The 25,483-nt window shown below is 38.6% G+C and overlaps 2 long non-coding RNA genes across 2 annotated transcripts; both read left to right on the top strand.

The window, feature by feature from the left end:
- Positions 1-16,187: 16,187 nt before the first annotated feature.
- Positions 16,188-18,981, top strand: LOC141613513 (uncharacterized). The gene is made up of 4 exons (XR_012529255.1): positions 16,188-16,265; positions 17,049-17,156; positions 17,290-17,426; positions 18,116-18,981. It is a non-coding gene; the product is annotated as an uncharacterized LOC141613513 (long non-coding RNA).
- Positions 18,982-21,750: 2,769 nt separating this feature from the next.
- LOC141613512 (uncharacterized) lies at positions 21,751-24,971 on the top strand. The gene is made up of 6 exons (XR_012529254.1): positions 21,751-22,689; positions 22,796-23,761; positions 23,855-24,169; positions 24,251-24,403; positions 24,487-24,579; positions 24,669-24,971. It is a non-coding gene; the product is annotated as an uncharacterized LOC141613512 (long non-coding RNA).
- Positions 24,972-25,483: the final 512 nt, after the last annotated feature.

The following is a 25,483-nucleotide window of genomic DNA, read 5'->3' as shown; positions in this document are numbered from 1 at the left end:
TATTATCTGACTGTTTTTTTCACAAACCAACCACAAAAATAAAACTGCAAATTACACACTACAATAATAACGGTTGAATAATAATGACTTAGTAATATTTATAAAAAGCAGTTCCACTTTTCAGTTTTTATTAAAAACAGTTACCTAACCTAATCTAATGTAATTACAGGAAAACTGTTTGTATTCCCCAACCCCTATAAATACTGCTATTGCGTGGTTTTTTGAGAAAAAAAAACACACACACACTGAATAAGTACAGAAAACTGTTTGTATTCAAGAAAAAACTCTGCATCTCCTCTGCAAAAAGGTAATTTCTTATCTTTTTTTTTTTGTTGGTAGACAGTTAATTACTTATCTTCCTATACTTTATTACAGAAAAACTGATTCTATTCCCCAAGCCCCTATAAATTACTGCTACTTCGAGGTAAAAAAACAAACACACACACTGAAAAAGTCCATTCCAAAAAAAAACTTTATCTCCTCTGCAAAAAGGTAATTTCTTATCTTTCTATTCTTTATTTTTCTTTCATGTTTATTTTTCATATCTGTCAACACTCTTCTCTATGCTGCAAAAAAGGTAATTCTCTTTCTTATGCTTTGGTTTGCTTTTAATTTGGTTCAAAAATTTTAAACATCTTTTTATAATGCAAAAAGTTTCATACTTCCAATCTTTGCGGGATGAGTGACGAATCGACGATAGCCGAAGGTCCCCGACAAGGCGGGGAAATCGATGAAGCCAAACGGACGATAGAGTCCCTCACGATAGAGTTGATTGACACAAGGACAAATTTAGAGGCAGCAGAAACCCGTGAAGAGGCCTTAATAAGAGAGGTCGACAAAGTGTAAAGGCACAATTGAAGGTTCTTTGAACTTCAAAATGAACGTATGCGTAGACAGTTAAAGGAAAAGAAAAATAGGAACTACACGGAAGCCGACATGGACAATCAATTCATTGCTGGTGTGAATGCTCTGAAGAAGTATTACACTGAAGCCGATATTTCAATCTCTGGCCATTGGACACCAGTTCTGAAAGCCATGGAACTAATGGAAGCGTACAAAAACCCTTTTGAGGATGAGTCGGTGGAAGTTGAGAGCACTGTCCAAGGACCGGCGCGCAGGCGTCGAGAGAATAGAATAAAGATATAAAAATCTAACGATGATGGTCCAAGGTGCCTTTGCTTTTAAATATGTTTAAAATATTATATTGCTTTAGAAATAATGGCTTTAATATTTTAGAACGTTAATGTTTATTATGTAAGTACTATCTTTAAGTGCTATTTAAAACTATTTCTAAGTAATGTTGGAATAATGAAGTCTTTGCGAATAATAGTGCAATAACAAAGATAATAATCGCTAATTATGCGGAGTAATACCGCAATAACAAAGAGAATAATGGTAGAATAACGATTGTAACAAAAGCGATCTAAACCACGCTTTTACACTTGACTAAATTTACACTTGAATAAAAATGAATAGTTTTGACAAAATAATCTTTGGACTAACGGTGTAATAACAAACGAGAGAATAAACTAGTTATGCGGAATAATAGTGTAATAACGAGAAGAATAACGGTGCAATAACAATAGAATCACGGTGAGAAAAAACAAACCATTGGCGATTGAATAGAAAATGCATATTCTTCGTAGAAATTGGATAGAATTTGTAAAACTTAATTAAACTAGTGGAATAAAATTGAGAATAAGTGTAGACTAATAGTACAATAACAAAGCAGAGTAGCCGCTTAATATGCGGAGTAATACCGCAATAACAATGAGAATAATGGTAGAATAACACTGGCAAAAACGCAGTCTAAACCAACGCTTTTACACTTGACTAAATTTACACTTGAATAGAAATGGATAGTGTTTCTAGAAAACAAAGGTAATAAGAAAGCTTAATTAGACTAAAAAATCAGTAGACTAATTGTGCAATAACAAAGACAACAAACCGCTCATTATCCCTGAATAAATGAGAATAAAAGTGGGATTAGAGTAAAAATGGATGGTGTTTGAAAAAAGTACAAGGAATATCAAAACTCAATTAAAATTAGAGTACACACTGGAATAACACTAGAGTAATACGGGAATAACAGCACAATAAACTAGTAATTATACATAATAACGGTGCAATAACAAAGACACTAATAGTCTAACAACACAAGTTTACACCAACTTAGTCCGACTTCCCTGGATACACAACATCCAAAGGTACTCGCATTCATGACGATGCCCGACTCTTCACTACCAAAGCAGATGATTGGGGTTGCGCCGGGGGCACTTCGGCAACTTGTTCCTTGTCGCGGCCAAACCCAACGTCTTCGCCTTCCAGTCTCACAAGCCTTCACTTTGTCAAGAACTACTCGCCTATGAAGATTAATATCCGCCAAGATCAGGGAAGCCGACATTTCAACACAGTAGCTTCGACGAGCAATCTTCTTTGTGAAGATTGCACTCAAACACGCTTCCACCATATTCCGCCATCGTGTACAAAGAAGAAACACCCCGACTCCGAATTCAGCAGTCCTTCTTTTTCCATTTAAAAGGCACATCAACAATTTCGAAATTGCGGCAATCTTCACCCTTCAGAACATTATGACCCTCCATAAAAACACGCATATAGTTTGCCACAATCTCGGCCAATCTTCTGTAATCGGCTATTTGCTTGGAATCGTGAGTCATGTTGTCCAAAATATCAATCGATTCATTCAAAAAGTTGATGCAGAAACAAGAGTAGTGATCATTGTACAAAATCGGCACAAACACAAGGTCGGAGTTCAGACGACATCTTCCATTGCAGAATCGTAAAACACATTCCGAATGCCAACACTTATTACCCGGACCGTCAAGAGGACTTGAGGAATCAAAGTTCTCTAAGAGTGAATAAAGAGGATCCTACAAAAAGAGAAAGCATAAACAACCAAAAATAGTGCACAAGTGTTAACTTTATATCAATACTTGTGAGTCAATCTGTAGGTAATAACGCAAAATAGCAAAGGAAAAAACTAAAATACCATATGACGAACTCCGAAAAACATTGAGCTTGGTGCTGAGCGTTCCTCAAACTCCAACGAATTCAAAAGAACCGACCAAACATCAACTACTCTTGTTGACATCATACTAGCTGCATCTACAAGGGAAACAATATCCCCCTTGTCCAAAAACACGCGACGTCGTCGTCATTTGTACAACACTAATGACTCCCCGCATTCACAAAAATAACATATGATGAGAACAGTGGGATTACAGTGGTATAACAGCAGAATAACAGTTCAATAACAGAACAATAACAGCGAAATAATAGCGGTATAACAGCAGAATAACAAAACGGGATTGACAGTGGGATTACAGTGGACTAACAGCGGAATAATAGTGGTATAACAGGTCAATAACAGCAGAATAACAAAGGGGCCTAACAGTGAAATTAGACGGCTCGCTAGGTTGACAAAAATAACAAAGATAATAACAAAGCAGATTAATGCAGACTAACAAAGTGGGAAAAAGAAAGACTAAGCGAAGTAAACACCACAATCAAAGAAATGAAAATCGACACATACTGTCATTAACCGAGCGTCTTCACGAAGAACAAAGTCCACCACTTGCTTCCGCACCTTCAACATCTTAGAGAACTGTTTTTTGTTCTTCCGAAACAAATCCGACACCGCAACAAACCTCGTCGCCCGGCCCGCAATCCATAGAGCAACCCAGCCCGTCGTCCCGCCCTACCCCTTTTACGACTACCCAAAGCCGATTTGTGGACTCACGGGGCTATCCACACCCCCGCTTCCCACTTGACGGCGGTGGCGTAGGGGTCTTTCTAGAGAATTTAGGGCCGTCAATGACAGTAGGAGAAGCGACGGGCTCGTCAACAGTCGCGACGTCTTAACCTTCTTACCAACGGTTTTCACCCTGCTAGGAACCACGACGTTTCTTACCGCTTTGAGAAGCCCTCTTTTTCGCATCCTCAATACGCCGTCTCTCTTCAAGCACGCTCAGGGTTTCCTTTCTTGTCTTGTTCAACTCCTCCAAACTTTTCAACAAATCTTCCCTGGACTCGTTCATATCAGACAGCGCCAACAAGGCAACGATCTCAGCGCGGTAGAGGGCTCTTGAATCAGAATTACCCAAGTCACAATCAAAAACAGTTCCACGGTAAAAGAGCATGTGCAACATCGTATATACACCGCAGTCCAAATTTTCAATCTCAGCCGTTTGCCAGGTAAAAGGGACGTTGACAATTTTATAATCTTTAACCTCCCCACCTCGGGCAACTCCTTTGTGGACCAGGAAATCAGACATCAAGTTCACCTTTTTTTTAAAAAAGGAAAAAGAAAACATAATTACTAACAATACTTAAACAAAACTAGGCTAAACACCAAGAGAAAATTAAAACACAATAAATGACTTACAGCAGTTTGACAATACACCAAACGTACACACGCCTGTTGATCATCAGCAAACATCGCCTCTTGAAATACATTATCAAGATATTCAACCCTCTTCGAAATGAAATTGATGCACAAAACTTGACTAAAGTGCTCATGCAAAAGAATTGGGATGAAAATCTGGGAAAATATTTGGCCAAAAAAAAATTGTTACTAATTATGTGGTTCTTTTTAAAAAGTAGAAACACATCGAATAATAAAGAGAGTAATAGTAGGCTAACAAAGTAGAATAGTAGTAGAAAACACACAAAGTACGTAAAACATACCATATCGAAGTAAGATCACACTCTCTTGTTGTTATTGACAAAGACAAGAAATGACAATTTGACTTCCGCACATAAATCACTCCTGGAAGCCTTATCATCTTTCGACGGCATACAAAGTTGCCGCAATGGATACTAAACAAGAAGTGGAGAAAAGAGTTGAAACGTGATCCAAACATGAAAAATAAAGTAAAAGAAAAGATAAGATAGAATAACTAACCGTTGCACCCATCCCAAAGAAAAGTCGACTTGGGCTTCCTCTTATACAAGTATCATTAAGAAAGAGGGACCACCAGTGCACAACACCAAGCATTATCATTGAATCTGGAACCATCGATTCCATATCCTCACGATTCAGGTAAGTGTCCACACCCCAAGTGACAAGATTATCCCTTCAAAACCGAATAAAAAGGCAAAATAAGAGTCACATGAATATATTTTTGAAGAACAAAAAAAAAGTATAATATATTAAACAGAAAGCCGAAAATTTTTACAATAAAAACAAGCTCTTACCCTTGCGAAAGGTTATGATCATTCAAGAAGCAGTAGTCTGCAACCTCTTTCCGCTTGGATAGCATTGGGTTGAAAACATGTCCCATCGTTATCATTGATTTTGACAGGACAACTAGCTCGGGAGCCACGGGACCACAATCATAGCCGCATCCGAAATTCGAGGCACAAGCCTGACAACAAGTAGCTCCTCATGTGCAGCAGAGTGCAAAGCAAATAACTTGTACACATAGTAGGAGCATTCAACCCAAAGAGCGCCATTGTCCTCTCGGGGACAGCCTCACCAACAACAAGTACCAGCCTCCGACACAACCTCGGAATCCTCGTTTATCGATTTATCTATCTCGACGCATTGACCCCAAGCAACAAGTCCGCATGACAAGACATCACCACATCCGCTACCTCCTCTTCTCGCGAGTCACGAATGCTTCACCGCCAATTTGAGTGGAATCTTTGAGTGTCATTACGCAATGGAATGTCAGCACGGGTATCCGTCACCTCCATCTCAGGCAAACAAGCATCAACCTTTGGAATTTCAGTTGCTTGAACCTCTACCGGTGGACACTCAACAGTATTAGCCACCTCCTCTGGCGGATTATCAACAAGATAGTCTTCAACTTGAATGTTAACGTCCTCCACATCATTGTTAACATCCTCCACGTCAATGGTAATATCCCCAACATCAACTACTTTCTCACCGACATCAGCTGGCTCTCCATAACGAAACTCAATGTCAGCACAGATATCCGTCGTAATAGAATCTAAACCGAGTGGTGACAATTGTGGAGTCCCCACCTTTGCACTTTGTTGAATGACGGGACTATGTTCAACACCCTTCTTTTCGCCTACACCCTTCTTTTCGAGATATAGTCGGCTGCACATCCGACAGCCCGACACACTCCTCATAGAATTGAGAAAACAGGTTAAATGATGGGGGTTCAATGATGACATCTTCATGGCTAGCTTTTTTGGAAGCTGGTTCTTCAGGAACAGTTGATCGCGATTTATTGGCCGCTTGCATAGCCAATACATGGTTTACCCGTTCGTCCAGCTCACGGATAACTTGATCCGTGAAGAAAGATGGGGTGGCAACCAAATTCTCGGACCCTTCACAACCAACTTTTTTCGATTGTTTGTTTGTGCTTTCTTTAGCAGCTCGTCGGGTTACTTGGCTGGGCAACTTAGCAGCAGGTGCTTGACCCATAGCCTGCTGGGTCTTCTGCATCATCTTCGACTTTATAAGTTCCGCCCGTTCCAAGTATCGGCGACATAAAATCTGAGAGTCCCTCTCATTAAGAAGTATAAGTTGATGAACATCCTGTCAAGTTAAAATCCCAAAATTTTACTTAAAACAGTACAATAATAGTAGAATAACAGAGGAATAATAGTACACTAACAGCAAAATAGATAACAGTGGATTAATAGTAGAACGACAGTGAAGTAATAAAATAACAAAGGAATAACAGTACACTAACAGCAGAATAAATAACAGTGGAGTAGTAGTAGAATAACAAAGAGAATAACAAAGGCAAAGAACACTTGAAATGAATATTAGAATAACAAAGTGGAATGACAAGAGGAAAACCGAGGAATAACAAAGTGGAATAATAGTAAAATAATAGCAAAGATGAAAACTAATGCTCAAGACAATAACAGAATAACATTTTAGAATGATTCGTTTAAAAACAATCAAACAGATGCTTACGTCGACCGGCTGCAGATCGTACTTGCTCATCCGTAAGAATATCATCAGGTAGATCCGAACAAGACATCGACGTTGAGTACGTTGACCAGAGCCAACGATGTTTGGGCGAGACAATGGGAAAGCAACGTCGAACGCTCCCGGTGCCCGAGCACCGGCACGCCTCACGCTGCAACCTCTCATTGAAAGACTTAAAATCCCAATGTTTAATGAGCGGCAGCTCATTATTCACCTGATCACCGCTAAAGAAATAACGGTGAAAATAGGTGATAGCCAACAGCACTACACTACAACGAATATTTCTCCTCCCGATAAGGGCTTCACGTCTGAGAAGTCACCAAGTCTGAGAAGACAAACTGATACCAATTAAGTTCCTTGATCCTAGAAACATCTTCCACAGCGCTTAGAAGTCTAAGATCAAGCACATAACCCGACACAGGAGCAAGGAAACACGACATGGCAAGCAGAACAAAAGTCTTCTTAAACTCATCGTCCGCAACCAGAGACTCTAGCAGGGTCTCCTGAACTTTGTTAAGTGGTATCCCACTTTTGTTATTGCCGATACCATACTTCTCCCGCCAAGCACGCTTCAAAGCTTCTCCTTCAGCGTCGGCAGAACCAGGAAATCCAGTAATAACCAAATCCACTTTCGCACCAGAATTTGGTAAACCAAACACATCGTGCACATCATCTCGCAAATCAACTCGAACTTCTCCGTTTCAGATATTTCAAAATACTTCCCACTCCTAAAAGCATATACAAACTCCCGAAACATGACATGGGGGAGGGAAGAAAGCTTCAACTCAAGTAAACCCCCGAATCCCATCTCCCTAACAGCCTCCTTCTGCTCCTCGGTGAGGGCTTCAATAACTTTGAAAAGAAAAGCAGGCCGACAGCAGCTAATAAATGGATCGGCACTGTCCACACAAAAGGGTGGAAAAAATAAACAATGCATTAAAACATTTAAGATGACATAAGCAAAAAAGCAGAATAATAGCAAAATAACAAAGCAGAGCATCAAAAAATAACACGAAAAGTATCATATTAATAGCTAAATAACAGCAAAATAAAAGTAGAATAACAAAGTGGTACATACAAAGTGGGATATTTCTGCAAAGCAACTCCGGCTGAGGTTGCTTGCTACTTACCACAATTCCCTTCTCATGCTTAACTTTGCCACCCAACTTACTACTAGTCTTGGGTGGACTAGACGACAATTTCACAAGTTGGGTCTCGGCCTTTCGTTTGGTTTTTTTCGTGGGTGGTTCGGTTGTACATATTTCTTGACTACGAGTACTCCTTCTCTGAGAAGCAGTGCTCTTTGATGGAGATGTGACACGGGATTTGGATGGAGACGGACCAGGAGAATTTGATGATGACGGTTGAGTAGACTTTGATGAAGCGGTGGATTTGATTCTTAACTTCATTTTCTGCTTTACTATCCAAAAAATAAAGATAAGGATCACTTTCAATGATAAATAGCTATTCACTAGACTTTTTAATAATGACGCCCGAATGAGAGTACCGTAACACCAGAATAACGTAACACTAACAATTAGTATAACAAATAACAAAGAAAGCGAAAACACAAAAAGAACATGATGGATGTGTAAACAAAAACACGAAAGAGAATCAAAACAAAAGCCTCTTTGAATAAAGAGTCAAAGACAGTTTCAAAATTACATACAGCCTACATAAGCCTTCATAAAAACAAAATAACGTACTAAATTACAGCCAGGGAAGGTTTCGAATTACATAAAACCCAAAATACATTCTTCCCCACAAAGAACCAAAATGTACTTCCGAAAATACAGGACATAACATAAAAAGTCAGTCAACGTCAACAACATCGACTGACTTATAATACAATTGGTGAGCAAGATCATAAGCAGAAGGAAAGTCCCTGAGTGCGTCAAAGTACTCGTGAATTAGACTCATCCGTTCAGATACAGGTGCATCAAGGATCTTGTCATGATCGTATATATACTGGCAAGCATGCAACACCGCCTTTGATGGCTCACTTGCAAGCATATAGCACTTGCATCGTTTGGAAACCACTGTCGAGCCCCTTGACAAAATCTTAAAACCTTGACTGTGACTTGTTCTTAGAACTTTCATATATTCGGCGTGAACACCGGGCGAACTTTTATGAAATAGGAACATTTGTGACCATTTCTTACAAACAAGAGACATATTGCTCTTGTCCAAAGTAGTCTCTACATAATCGAAAACTCTTTCCATTAGGTCCTGGCTATTTAAAACTGCCGACATTGATTGATTACGACGACGAACTCGTACATTAACTTCAAAGCACTTTTCAGTCTTATCGTCCAATAACCATCCCAATTTTTTTCTTTTCAAAGAGCGAACTCGCTAGCAAATAACAATTTATCTTCATTCACTATATTTATTGCCCATCCCTCACAAACTAAGTCCATTAGTAATGCTGAAACCTACAAACAAACAAAGCCAAACAAACAAAACCACTAGAATAACAGCAGAATAACAGGAAAAGAATAACAGAAAATTCAACACAGCAAAAACACTACAATGACCGCAACAGTAGCGCTGCAATGACACCATACGACCAGTATAACAGCGGAATAACAGAAGTACTGAAAAATGAAGACAACACGAACAAACACAAAAACCCTAGAAAAACACATTAAACAATTACAACATGACAAATAACTTGACAACAAACTAAGCGATAGAATAACAGCGGAGTAACACAAAACTAAAGTCTGTAGAGAACATAGAACATGCGAATCACTTCAAAACTATAGAAAACTCAAAAATGCAGCATAATAACGACATTAAAGTACTCGATTAAGTAAACCTAGCGATAATTACACTGAAAAACGAAGTAAAAAGCATACAAAAGCATGAAATTAAACAAAAATACAAAATAAAAGAGGAAAATGACATGAAATTACCTACAATAGGAAGGAAGACGATGAACGGCGAAGAGAAAACGGGAGAAAAAAGCGAAGGATACGAACAGTTGAAGAAGAATAACACAGGAATAATAGAAGAGAGAGGAACGCTTTGCAGTGGTGATAATTATATAAACGGTTAACAGTAAATGTGGATAATTAATTAGAGAGAGAAATCGTTAGAGAGTAAATGAGGGAAAGAAGAGAGAGAGAGAAAAAGGAAAAAAAAGAGAAAATAAACTAAATAACAATGCTTTTATATGACAACTAAGATTAATCTTGGCCACTCATCTCTAATTTAAACTAATGGCTGAGATTCACCCAACTCACAACTCACCATAAGAACCAAAAACACCAAATCCAATCTCTCTCTCTCTCTCTCTATATATATATATATATATATATATATATATATATATATATATATATATATATAGAGAGAGAGAGATTGGATTTGGCGATTACTAAAAGAGAATAACACAACAAAAGAGAATAACAACACATTAATAGCGAGAATAAAGTAGAATAACAACACATTAATAGCGAGAATAGCAGTAGAATAACAACACATTAATAGCAGAATAGCAAAGAGACTAAATTTAGCGATTCTTTCTTTGTTATTGCAGACGCTATCCATTTCCACAAAGAATATTCGTTTTTTATTCAAAAATAACAACACATTAATAGAAGAATAGCAGTGGAATAACATTAATAGCAGAATAACACAACAGCAGCAGAATAGCAGTAGAATAACACAAAAAGAGAACGAGAATAGCGAGTAACACGGGAATAATAGGGGAATAACGGTAGAATAGCGGTGGAATAACATTAATAGCGAGAATAGCAAAGTGGAATACCTTCATCGGCCCTACTTTCTCGAGCATACTATGCTCATTGGCATTATCCATCCTCCTTTGTGTATGCCTTTGCTGCTCTATTGCGGAATTGTACCTCATCCAAAACTCGACGAGGGTTCCAAAATGGCTTTCAAACCGCTTGAAATAGCTGTTTGAACTTTCGGATCTCTGGGTTGTTCGCAACAAACAACCTAGAGGCAGATCCCGAAAGTATGCCGGTATCCACTTTTGTCTGATTGCAAAGACATACTTCAACCACCGGTTGCTTTCCATACCATGGGCTTCAATAATGATCTTCGATTCTGTTCAAATTCGTGTGGCTCGAGGTCGACATCCCACACAACGGCATTTATGTCGGTCATAAATTCCGTATCATTGCAGATTGCCCTTCCCACTTTCTCGGGCATTTTCCGCATGATATGCCATATGCAATACTTGTGGACAGAATGGTTGAAGACATTTGGGGCGAGGCTTTTTAATTCCGGCACGGTGTCCGTAATTACACATTGAGGTTCTTCTTTGCCCCATTGCTTCGAGGAATTTTTAAAAATCCACTCAAATGAATGCTGACTCTCGAAGTCAAGTAACCCATCTGCAAAAGTCACCGTCTTCTTGTTGTGGTCTACTCCGGTGAAGGGAGTAAACACCATGAAATATTTGTTTGTCCCATAAGTAGGGTCAAACGAGATCGTGTCTCCATATAACTTGTAGTTGTTTATCCCTTCCTTATCAGCCCAAATAACCTTCGTCAAGCATTTGTTCTCATCCTGATCATAAGCAAAGTAGAACCCCTTTGTTTCAGCCAGCATTTTGAAATGCCCAATGAACATTTTAGCATCGTTATCCCCAATGTAACACTTGATATTTCGCTTGAAGTTTTTGAAGTCTAGCAAAGAGGCACCGATATTCTGATAACCATTTGAGTATTCCTTGAGAATTCTGAAGCTCAATGTTGGACCTATGTTGAGCTTAGTATGATCAATAATGGTCCTCTTAATGTAGTCATGGACGTCCCTTGAGAGCTTCGGAACTCCCCTGTTTTTGACAGAGTAAAGAGAGTGATTGTGAACGTCTACAAAGACATCCACAATATACCCAGCCGGTCTGTCATCTGTTTTTTCACAGGTTCTCAACCTCATGTTCGCCTTGCAGCCACACCTTGTCAGAGCATGCTTCTTTGGCTGTCTAATTCGCCGGTCTTTGTTCTCTACTGTACTCAAATTACCGGCTTCATGATTTGTTGCTTCAAGTCGCATTTTTCTTTTCATATCCCTATACCCCTGTCTGTTACAGACCAGTGATTTGACGGTGACGCCCCCCTTATATTGCGCATTTGTGTACCTTCTCACATCAAATCCGCAAGCCAGTGCATAGATGCTGTAGAACTGTACTGCATCCTCCAAGGTAAGAAAGAACATGCCACGTTTAGGCGTAAAATCACTCTCAACAGTCCTCACCCCCGCTCGGTCCCCGGGTGTCTCTCTTTGTAATGAAGAGTTGAGACAAACTCATCGTTTTCTTAAATCGAACAGGTTGGGCTGGTGTATATACTGTTATTAGAAGAATCCCCATTAGGTAAGACTGCATTGTCTTCAACAATAGACACAGTAGAAAGATCTGCGACAGTAAATTAATATAATGAGTACAGTCATTGGACAACAAAATCACAATAACATCACAACAATAAAGAGCACGGGGAGAGATCAACATTGCAAGTAATGTGACAATAACAAAGTATGATAACAAAGCAGGTGTGAAACAGACGACAATCAATAACATCACAATAACACTAAATGTGTTTATCTCATGCTACTCTCTTATCGGTAGTATATTTTCACGCTCATCGCACAATAATATCACAACAATAGTAGCATAATATCGAATAAGAGTACAATAATATCAACATGTTTCTCTACTTTTTTACAATAATAGTACAAGAATATCGAATAACAAAGACTCGGTTCTACTTTATTACATACGATAATATCGTATTTATTATGTAACTCTTTTGCAAGGCATATATTTTCATGTTCTTTGCACAATAATAGCACAATAATGTTACAATAATACCACAAATAAAGACAATAATATAATCATGTTATTCTTTTGCACGGTTACAATAATAGTACATTAATATCGAATAACAGTTCTCTTTTTCTCGTAATGTCAAGCTTGATAAAGACAATAGTATCGAATAAAATTTGAGAAACACATAGAAATCAATAATTGATTTATAAACACTCAAGCTAATAATAGTACATTAATATTAGAATAACAGTTCTCTTTTTGTACTCTAATACAAGCCAGATAGTACAATAATATCGAATAACAATTTGAGAAACACATAGAAATCAATAATTGATTTATACACACTGAGGCTAATAATAGTACATTAATATCGAATAACAGATTTTCTTTTTCTACTCTAATACAAGCCAGACAAGTACAATAATATCGAATAACAATTTGAGAAACATGTAGAAATCAATAATTTATTTATAAACAACGGCGGATGAAGAGATAAGAATGAATAGCAAAGTATTACTGTTTCCATATTCACTTTGTCGAGTTGATTTCTTCGCTAACATTGTTATTGATCTCGTTGTCCATCTTTTATACCGAAAACAAGTAAAATCAAGTATTGAATTCAATTAAAATCAACGAATTTACACTAAAAATCAACGATTTTTACATTAATTAGGTTTTTTACATTAATTTCGAAAATACGATTGAATATACTAAAAATCAACGAATTTACATTACCTGTAATTCGATTGCAGCTACAAATCAACGATTTTGTGTAATTTTATTAGGTTTTTTATGAATTTCCTATAGTCGGCGTTCTGATTTGTGAGTTTTCTCTGTTTTGATTTGTAGAGAGATGTAGAGAGAGAGAGAATATCGTTAGAATGAGGTTTGTGTTTTCATGTTTGGCGCTTTTGTATTTTTCGATTTTTCCTTTTTTTTTTCTAATTTATCTTTTAATCTCAGCCCTTGATTTCTTTTAATCTCAGCCCTTGATTTCCCCAACTCACAACTCACCATAAGACCCCAACTCACGAGATCCCGCCTCTATATATATATATATATATATATATATAAGTTGTAGGATACTACTATTTGCATGTTTATTACTCAAGTTAATTTTGACAATGATTTTTTTATATACTCCCTCCAATTTCATATGTTGTTCTCTTTTCTTTTTGACCCAAGAATTAAGAGAATCAATTTGGACCACACAATGTACATGACCTCACATATAGTTGATTTTTGACCACACAAACTTGTCTAAAAAAGGAAAGAGAGAACAACAATGAAATTGGACGGAAATGGAAAGAGGAACAATATATGAAATTGGAGGGAGTATTTGTTTAATATATGAGATAAGTTGCAAAATAGTCTATGCAAAATATCGAGATTTCGAGATTTGAAATATATGAACCAATCAACTAAATTTTCCACCTTGACATGTTTATTAGTCAAGTTAATTTTGGCAATGAGTTTTTTATATTTTTGATTAATAAATGGAGAAAAGTTGCAGACATACGATTTGCAAAATATCGATATTTCGAGATTTGGAATATATATGAATTGATGTCGTAACCAATCAACTAAATTTTCCAACTTTACATGTTTATTATTCAAGTTAATTTTGGCAACGATTGGGAAATTAATCCTTGTTAATATTTTATGAATTAATGAGATAATTTAATTATACCAATGATTGATGATTTTTCCGGGTTAGTACGTTATTATACTTATTTTTTAAGTTATATTTTTTGAGTTTGCTTAATTGGCCCACTGGGTATTTAGCAGAATGCAAAATTAAAGATCCAATTAAAAGTTAATATAATTAGGCGGGAAAAAACGTAAAATCACCTATTCATTTAGTAAATAGGGATTATTGATAGTTTTGAAACAAGACTTTGGTGAGTCTTAAGACAAGACCCACTCAAAATTGCCAAAATCTTAACAAAGTCTTAAATTGAGTCTTGGAAATCCAAGACTCAACTTAAAACTTTGGGTGGGTCTTTACCCCACTATGAAAGGTAATTATCAAATGAGTGGATCTCATATGTCATTTGTTTTCGTAAAAAAAAAAAAAAAAAAAAAAAAAAAAAAAAAAAAGGTGAAGTGGAAATGTAGAGTCTGAGGTGAGTTTGACGGATAATGTATAAAGTTTGAAGTAAGTCTGATACGAGTTTGAACAATAAAGAAATGATTTTTTTTTGTCAAAAACTACCTTATATTTAGCGGTATTTGTAAGACGACTGCCTTATACTCCCTCCCATCCAGACCAAAGGTTACATTGACTTTTTGGCACTATTCATGGTCGTAGAGAATCTTTGATATTACTCTTAATCTATAAGAGAAAATATAGTCATGTAAGATCTTGTTTGCTTTATCGTCATGAATGCTATAAGAATATCAAATTTTTATAATTTTTAATAATGTATAACTAAAGATATTCACGTTGCAAAACACGTCTCGATAAGTGTGATAGAGTCAATGTAAGCTTTGGTGTGGAAGAGAGGGAGTATTATTTTTCTTGTTTTAGACTACCTTTGTTTTCTCATTTTGGGTCAAAAACTACCTATGCTGAAAATCCGAAAAAATATGGTCGATTTAGCAACATTTACCTATATCACATGACTTTGTTAACATCAAACAACAATGACCAACCGCGTCCAAACAACAATTTAACTTCATATACGCAAAATTTTGTCGACACAGCCACCCGCGCGCGCGTTGGTTTCGAGGAGGCGGCACTTCTCCCACAGATCTCCGGCGCGAGGCCGAGGTACGTCATGGGTCCAGGGGCGGATTTAGCTTGTTTCTACTAGGTACTTCTCCCACAGATCTCCCACAGATCTATTGTAATGCGATTAACTGCGCGCTTCGATTGACCAAAAAAAATAGATGGTAGTTGGTTTGATTACCATGCAAGAGGACAAGGGATCGATTCCCCTTGTATTAAATTCTGTTCAATTTTTTTTTAATACCAACATTTGATGCAATTCCTTTTAGAAACTTCAATTTTACTTATTTGTCATAGAAAACTCCAATTTTATAAGGACAATCTCTTAAGAATATTATGTCATGGTACAACATAAATTTAAATCAAATAAGTATCGAGTCTGTTATATTGTTAGCGTATTGGTCATGCAATATTAATTAAAATAGTTACTATTGTCTACTGTATCGATAGAAAATTAGGTCACGGTCAGTAGCGGATTCGTAAAATTTATATCAAGGGTTCCAACCAAAATATTAAGGCGATTTTTGCATAAGAGTATAAATTTTATTTTATTTAGCCTAAAATTTGACAAAATACACAAAAAACTTTCACTTTTCGAGTGTCCCAAAACCCGGAAATCCATACATGGATCTGCCAACGATTTGAATTTTTTTTTTGCCAACACATTTCAGTTGACTATAAATTTAGCCCTAGATCAATTTCATTCCTGGTTCCGCCCCTGCATGGGTCATTACTGATTAGTAAGGCATTGAAATCGATGAAAGGTTTGACAAGCCTGCTCTTCCCACATCGATTAGGTTTGATTAATTCCTTCTATGTTTTATTTGAATCATAGTTTTATGCGTGTTTGAGTTTGTGATAATACTCAATCGAGATTTTGTTATTCATCCTTTTTTTCAATTTCTTTTTTGATTTTGTTACTGATTTGATTTTTTATCATTAGTTTGTGCTTAATTATTTGATTGTTGTGTGATGACAATGTTGATTTTTAGGGGAAAGTGAAACCCTAATTTGTTAATGGGTTAGTTGTAGATGCGTTTATTGATACTCTTGTCCTCAACCCTCCGGCCATGGCTTCCACTTCGCCCATATAAATCGCTGGTGCAACTCTGAAACTCTAATTTATAAATCCCAAATTGGAACCCTAGTTAATCTTGTTTTAATCTAATCAATTTTATCAGTTGTTCGATTAATAATAATACTCTTCCCATTGATGTAGCTAGAGTAAAAGAGAAGCTATTCAACAATTGTCAAAGAGGGTTTCTGTGATGAGATGAGATATTGAATACGGTGTACATTTTTGTACCAGTTTATAATTTCTCGCTGAAGGAAATGGAATGCTCCGCTGCTAGTAGTGTCATTTATTATTCCTTAGCTTGGAATATCTTTCTAAATTAAACAAGTGAACATTACCTATTGTGTAAATGACCTCGGTGAGTTGGTAGTATTATAGTACAGGGATACTGTTGTTAAAAAGAGTATTATCAGTTGGTAATTTTGAATTTTGTTATCAACTTTGTAATTTGTCTATAGCAATATGCCCTTTCTCCATATATTTGATACGCGAAATCTTGGTGCAGCTGAGTTATATGGCTTGGTGATTTGAATTACTGGATAGCACTCTCTTACCGATGCGCGAAGACACTCGTCGAGATGAGAAACTAGAAAGCGTTGCTAGAGAATGGCAGGTTACTGAACCGAACTATTAAAGCCCTTTCTTTTCAGAATGCCCATTTCTTTGGTTAGTTGGGTTGTCTATGAAAAGTGCGACTGTATGAGTATAAACTCTAATGTATTTTCTTTTTATACGGCTCCGGATAGAGCAAAGACGGGGACAAATATTTGAGGGTTCGAGAGATGGAAGAATACATGTTCCTCCTACTTTCAAGTATACAAAAACTCAGATAGTATGCTGGTGCTAATGCTCAACAGAAACAAAAGCAAAAGACTCCTACATGGTAAACATTGTCTATTTGTTTCATTTTATTGACTGTTGCCATACGTAGATGCAAATAGTTTAAAGTATTTCCATGAAGGACCCTGAATTGAACATTAGTCGAAAGAGAAGGCTCATAACGATTATTAGAAGATTGAACTATGTTTAATTGGAGTAGTTAATCGATAAGGTAGTGGATTAATAGGCAAATGGGCGAAGGTTATTAGTTAAATGGTTCCATCTCTTATTATAGCATGCCATCGCTAATATGTTTGCACATTGGATTACTTTTACTCATTTCAGCCACGTGGTTCCAAATTTTTTTGTTATGTTGCATTGTTGCTAGTAATAAATTGGTGAGCTGATGTTAGTGTAATACTCTAGATTTGATTGTTGGGTACTATACAATTTATTATTAAATGGGTGAATTCACATATTTTACAATATAACTCAGATTCTTTAAAATAAAACTCGAATATTTTAGTATAAGGCTCGGATTTTACATGAATTTTACACCACATTATAAATAGTGGTATAGTCTATTTATTGAATGATGAGAGGTCGTAATTATAATTTCAGCTTAGTTAATATGGTGAACATGTTCCTTTTTTTTTGAATTGTTGCTCCTCTTCCACTTTAAATTATGTGAGATAGGAATATTAATATATGGATCGGTATATTTTTATCAGACTAGTCACTCTATTTGTGTAGGAAATCTGCTTTATAAACAGCTATGGTGAGAATTTATGCGGGGGCACTCTCACTTTCAAGATGGAGAACGAGCAAATTACACACTATGGCTGGGGTATGTTACTATTCATGGCTGTTATTCAGTGTCTACAACTATTAGCCATGAAACTTATAGGACTTTAATCGTCTTTTTTTTTTGTTCTGCTAGTGCCATTATCCTTTTTTGTGGGAGTTTGTCTAAATGAATGAATTCTATTACAATACACTACTTGTGCATGCTTTTTTAAGGTCTTATTATTAGTAATTACTTCGCGATGGTTTTGTCTCACTTATGCAAAAGCTTTCTGTGGACGGGGGCCCACGGGGGTGAAAAGCGAGCAAGCTTTTCTCGTGCATTTGTGGAGTCGCCACCAATTTATTGTGGAAAATTAAAAACCATTCGAATACCTCGTGCCATGTCAAGACACAAAGTAGTGACATGAACACTAAGCACTCGTTACCCTTAGCAGTCTATGTCTAGAATGACTCTCGTAGATGTCAATGAACACGAGTGTTCACAGAGATCTGGAGTAAGGGGTGAGGGTACGTATTAGGAAGCTTTTTTGATCGAGCACTTAATCCCGCCCGCCTCGATAGTGGCCTTTACTAATGATTAGAGAAAATGTCTATACTCGATATGTTATCGATTTATATGCATGCAATGCAACATTCATTAGATTAATCCTAGCATGTGAGAATTAATACTAAGTCGGTTATCACGTAATTTAACATGCAATTGAGTCGAAGTAGGAATTTAAAATCGATTACATGTGAGAGCATACAAGCAATACGATAAAAGAAATACAATAAAAATGCAATAAAGAAAATTACAATAATTACATTGGATTAACTGATTTATGTCGAAAATACATCTAAAACGGATAATTTTATAAAAGAAAGAATAAATAAATAAACAAACAAAAATTAGGTGATAATACGATTAATAGTAAATTAAATACGTAAACTAATAAACTAGGTCAAGGCAGAAACGGGAGTTCAAAGACAGAACTCAACCAGGAACAGGCGCAGCAGACGCTGCGTCTGTTCCTGAGCTCAGTTCTGGCTGTGAAGCCGGAATTGCGAATCGTTAATATTCATTGGTGATATTAATGCTTGATTATATTATTTGACTCGGATAGAAGTGGTTTAACATATTATTTACATGTGATTGAGGTAATAAAAACGATAATACATGGATAAAAACTAATTAGGATGAATTAATTATAATATTAAAAGATTAATTATGAGAATTAACGGTACAAATTAAACTAACTAATCGAAGTAATTATTAAAAAGGTTATTAAAGACGAATTAATGATGATAAACAAAAGATGCAAATATATCAATGATGAATTCCAGAGACTCAATATTAATGAATCGAACCTCTAAAAATCTGAATTGATTTAAATGACGAAAACCCGCAAATATGGATTATAAGGGATTTAAGTCGGGATGTTAATGATGATAAGTTATTAATGAATTACAGGTTAAAATTATTATATTAGAATTATTGTGTTGAAAGAAACATGAACAATAAACGCAAAATAAAACGTACAGACGAACAAAAGACGAAGGAAGAAGAAAGGAAGTAGGAACTGCGGCAGCCTCAGGAAGAGGCGGAACAGGTGCTGCGTCCTTTCTCGACGTTTGCCTCCTGATAATCCGTAAAAAGGGTTTGAAATAAGGTTTTACAAATCGGTTTTAAGCGTATTTTCGACATAAATCTTACAATAATGATTACAAAAATAAAGAACAATAATAAAATAGAAGGATTTACACCCTCAGACTTACATGTTTGACGAAACGAGATTGACTAAGTTAACGTTTAGTGATGCTCGACTCGAATGTACAACGAAAGTGCCCTCTTAGAGGAATTAAACAGATTGATTAAGTTGATTGATCGTGGAGTTGGTCAAATTGGTCGGTCATGCAAAACGAGGCTGGTACTCAGAAGGATTCGAGCTTACGTGGTCGAAAGTTCAAGCACGTAAACGCCAAAAAGTAAGAACGTGGTCTAGAATGCAAAGGGAGAAGAGAAGGGCGGACACTCGCGTGAGAAATATGTGAGACCGAAGGTCTCTATTTATACTAATCACACGACGGAAATTAGGGTTTTCGGAGAAACTTTGGAAGTGAATCTCAAAAAGATACGAAAAATACGCAGAAAAAGACTGAGGAAGAGGCGCAGCAAGCACTGCGTCTCTTGGAAGAGGCGCAGCACCTGCTGCGTCTTTTCCTCAGTGGTTTCCTCCTGCGGAAGAAAGATTTCCGTGTTTCTATTATGGAATAGCGGATTAATCTTATTTCCTTAATATTTTATATGATAATTTCGGGATATATTTTACCAAAGATTAAAAGATTGAAAAATATGGAATAGAAATATCCGGAACATTCCAGAACATTCTGATTCGGCATTTTAAACGGTTATTAGAAAATGAAGACCGTTTTTGACCCGGACTCCAAATGTACTCTGATTACTATCAAAACGACCGTATCGGCGCTTAGATGACGACTATGAGGTAGACACAATTGTTTGAGCGATCACTTGACGATAAACTTACGAATTGTCACAAATCGTTCCGTGTACCAAACATGCTGCCCAATCATTACCGGGTGGTTTGCGGGAGGTGCAGAATCGAGGTATATACAGAGCCCCCACTTTAACTGAGGCTTGGACAAGACGAAAGTCAAAGTATAGCCATCAGGTCAATCGAAGATTACAACCTGACAACTATGGCGACGCGAGGCGGTTCAAGGGGTCTGAACCAAGGACCTCTCGTCGGGAACATTTTAGAGTCTGTCGACTATCGGGGAGGGTCGTTTAAAGTCCATTAGACTACGTAATGAGGCTCGCCAGCCATAAGAAGAGTCTATACCTGAAATTCCTTGAAACTCCAAAGAGAAATAAAACGTGATATTGGAAGAGGCGGCAGGACGTAGGCAGGAACTGCTAGGAGAAATCTGCTTGGGTCGGCTTTCAAACAAACTTCGGAAGAGCTTGGGGTTGATGTTGATCTCCATGATTTGAGAGGGACAAATGTCTGTCCGTATACTCTCGTCGGGGAACATAATCGGGAACTGATCTCTATGTCTCGAGAGGGACGATTGGCTGTCCCTGTACCCTCGCTGGGGGAACAGAACCGGGAACTGATCTCCATGTCTCGAGAGGGACGATTGGCTGTCTGTGTACTCTCGCTGGGGGAACAGAATAAAGGTGTGTTGAAACACCTGTCAGAAAATATCCGCTCGTTGTAGCAAGCAAAGTCTTGGTAAAAAATATATATTACGACAGTTTGCAGTTGGCTTGGAAATGCGGGTCTGGGCGAAGAACAAATATCAAATGGACCAAATATATGATGTGTGGTATCAAGGAAGAGGCGCACCAAAGATGGGTCCACAAATAACGAACTTATAATGAATCTTCAAAAATTCATTTGGAGGGAAACTGAGGAAGAGGCGCAACAAGAGCTGCGTCTCGTGGAAGAGGCGCAACACCTGCTGCGTCTTTTCCTGAGTGCGGTTTTCCTGAGTAAAAACTCGATGAAACACGGGATTCATTTCATAATTTCGAAACATAAAATCTCAATTACTCTCTCAAATTCCAACCATTTCTCGCCAAAATTTGATCAAAAGCTTGCATTTGCCATGACTAAAAGAGGTATGTATATTAATTTTGCATTAATCTTCCGTGATTTGATCAAATTGGATCGACAAATCAGGGTTTTTCAACCCTAAAAAGTCGAAAATTTGGGGATTTTCCCCCAAATGATTTTGCCTTGTAAAATCGACCTTGCAAATGGATAATTGGTAGTATAAGGATCGTAACCATGTATTTATTTCGAATTTTCGTTGAGTTTTGAGCATTTGAGTGAAATTGAGACGGTCTCATAGCTAAACCGTATATTGCTCCGAAAATAGCCTTAGGATTTCCCATTTGGATGAAACTTGGTATTTGGAATCCTTGTATGATGGGTAAACTTCATACCATTTCGGAATTTTTATTTGTGACAGCTTTTTCAGGACACTTTTCTAGGGCATAATCGCCGTTTTAACGAAATGTTGTCGAAATTTCGACTCGAACCCATGACTAAGCTTCATCTTAGGCTTGACTTGACCCAAATTACCACATGAGAGGACGGGTTTATGGGAAAATTGGCCAAAGATGGCGAGAAAAGAGCGATTTTGGAGCTTTGGAAGCACGAAAATCCCCTAACTAAGGCTTGTCGTCACTTGACGCGGCCTAAATTCACTTTAATTTTGCAGGTGACGAGGCTTCTACGTCTGGGAGGGGTCCCATGGACGTGGACACAGCTCTTGACCCTTCTCGTACGCTTGAGGAGGCGTTTGAGCAGGCTTTCACTCCTGCAGTGGCAGCTGCTGAGGACGAGGTCGCCGAGGAGGAGGTTGTTGAGAAGGAGGAGGCCCCGAGGCGGGCCAACGTCGGACGAGGTGATCACCAGCTGAGGGGAGCGCCCGAGTGGGCTGAGAGCTGGGACAACAGACACCTCATCTGGGCCGCAGAAGGTCACCTGTCCTACAGGACGGTGAAGAGTTTGGTAACTTGAACTCATCACTCTTTCATTCATCTTATTTCATTTCTATTTGCTATTCCTTTTCCCTTTCATTCGAACTAAATATAGCTCTTGCTTCGAATCAAAATAGGAGGCCGGGAACATCAGGTCTTTCTCGGGTTACACGACGATGATGGGGGCCTACGAGAGACTGTCAGCAGAGGAGCGGACCATCATCGAGCGATGAGCGTTTGGTGCCTTGGTACGAGCTTGGAGGGACATCAAGGGAAGGAAAATTCGGGCTAAACTTAGCCTGGTTCGAGCTTTCCTTGATTGGTTTTGGGACACGACCTCTACTTTTCACATGCCTTTCGGTGAGGTTGGGGTCACGTTGGAGGACTACGGCATGATTTCTGGCTTGCCGTACGGGACTGAGGTGGTGGTGTGGCCGGAGACAGCCATGAGGGCGGACTCGGCTGAGGCTAGGAGCTTGATCGGCTGGAACCTGATGCCGAAGGCTACTGCGGTTCCCGGGTTGGTGCCTAGTTCCTATGTTCGGGATTACTTTGCTGGGAAGAGACCGGCGATGGTGGTGATCGATGGAGGGAGACGACTCCTCCTCCTTGCACTGCCGAGCAGAGAGCTCGTTTGTGACTATGGTGATTCTTGTCTTCGATCTACCTCGGAGACAAGGGAGAGAGACTGTCGACAAAGCTTCTTCCCTTCCTTTCTGACCTGAGTGGCCTAGGCCGTTGGGACTGGGTCACTGCTGGCTTTGCGATCCTCATTCGCTATATGAGGGCCATGGTTCGTCCGGAGTTGATAGAGAAGGGGACTTCTCCTACCACTGTTGGCCCTGGACTGTTGCTGGAGATACGAACCTCCATTTCTTTTCATGAAAGATCATTTCTTTATCGAATGACGAAAGATCGTTATTGACTATCTTGTTTTATAAGCGTGGGTGTACTCCTACATTCCGAGTCTCGCGCCCAAGAGGACGGAGCCAGGGGAGAGAGCTTATCCCGTCGTGAGGGATTTGGTGGTGTGTTGCACGAAGAGCCAGCGTTGCTTCCACGACGCCTGTCGATGGGACGTGAACGCTCTGCAGCTGGACGGCGTGAGTATCTTCGAACCACTTTTCTTTATTCACTTTTTCATTGCTCTCTTTCGGAACCGATCATATGAATGACCTTTTGTTTGCTTTTCATAGTAGGTGCCCAGGCCTTGGGCGGACTACACTGGCGCTCCTCCTTTTGTGGCTGAGGTCCTTCGACCTAGGAGCTCGAGCTGGTTGCTTTTGAGGACGTCGATGGGTCCTGTGTGGTACTTGGGCGAGCGCTTGGCTCGTCAGTGCTCCCGAGATGTCTTGACGGTTCCCATCGATCCTCCTCGGACGATGTTCAGGGAGCCTTCCGATGCTGAGAGGGAGGCTGACTTAGCTGGCGTCGATGGCGACGCCCTCCTTCTTCCTGGTGAGGACTACTCGGCGTTCCTCTACGGGAGGTTGGCGTACTGGCCAGTCATGGTAAGTGCTTTATTCTTTTTCGATTGACATAAAAACATGATGAATGATCATCAATTAATGAAAACCATTTGTATTTTGCAGGAGGTTGAGGTGGCGGGCATCGAGCCCCTATCGTACCCCGAGACCCTCGAGTACACTGATGCGACGAAGATGACGACGATCTCCGAGCTTCGCGACTTTGACGCGGCGGTGAGAGATGCTGGTCTAGACGAGTGACAACATCTGATTCGGAGGGTATGCTCCCTAATTTAATCAGCTTTCGTATAAGAATACACTTGTTTAAACTTATCAAATTATTGATGATCCTTGAAATGTAGGTTGCGCCATCCCGGTTCGTGGCTTTGTGGAGGGTAGCCAACCGGCTACGGGCTACTGCCATCGAGGCCCTTGCTGGCGGTCGAGGACGTCAGGTATGAACCTTCTGTTTACTTTATTTTTGAATTTTCTAACTTCCTTATGTTTGAAATGATTGACATGAGCCCATTCTTGTCGTTTGCAGAGGGAGCGTGACTTGGAGCGAGAGCTAGCCCAGCCCCGAGAGGAGACAGCTCGCCTGCTGAGGGAGCTAGAGGTCCGCGACGCCGAGATTGCTGCTCTCAAGGCGAGAGTTTCTAAGCTAGGCGGCGACCAGCTGTAGTTTGTTGCTCTTTGTCGTTTTTGTTGTTGGCCGTACTTCACAGACTTTTGTAAATTTTGAAACCTTCATTTTGCACTTTATACACTTTGTTTCGGGCTCGAGCCCCCAGTTTGGTGTACATGTACCTTTTGGTTGTATATATGATGGCCTGAGTGCCTTTGCTGTTGTGTGGTATGTTTATACCTGCAGGTTATCTTTTGAACAGGTTTGGTAGATGACGGTTTAAGCCGTTATGCTGCCGAAATGTACACAGAGATTCAGATAAGATATACATTTGTACACATGGCCTAAATTAGCGCAAGACAATGACTCAAAAATGCAAAAAATTTATCGAAAATGACCGGACGGTAGGGAGGGTTACTCCCTAAAAAAAGAAAAAAAAATAGAAACATATAAGTTTGAAATGTGAAATGGAATGAGAGTAAAATAATTCCCCCAAAAAAGAAAATTAAAAAAGAAATGTGTAAGTTTGAAAATAATATCTAAATTGGTAAAATGATTCCCCAAAAAAAAAATTAAAAAGAAATGTATAAGTGTGCTGAAATGACGAAAATGCCGATATTGGCTCGAAATGCGTGCCCGTGGAATTTAAGAAACGCGCAACATGGTAATTTGACGGATTTACCAAAATAATAACCCGTATGAATAAGAAATTATTCTTGGAGGAATTAGGAAAG

This window comes from Silene latifolia, chromosome 11 (assembly GCF_048544455.1).
Source record: "Silene latifolia isolate original U9 population chromosome 11, ASM4854445v1, whole genome shotgun sequence".
In the NCBI taxonomy this organism is placed as follows: Eukaryota; Viridiplantae; Streptophyta; class Magnoliopsida; order Caryophyllales; family Caryophyllaceae; genus Silene; species Silene latifolia.
Note: the sequence above shows the minus strand (reverse complement) of the source record. Positions and strands in the feature narration are given on the sequence as shown.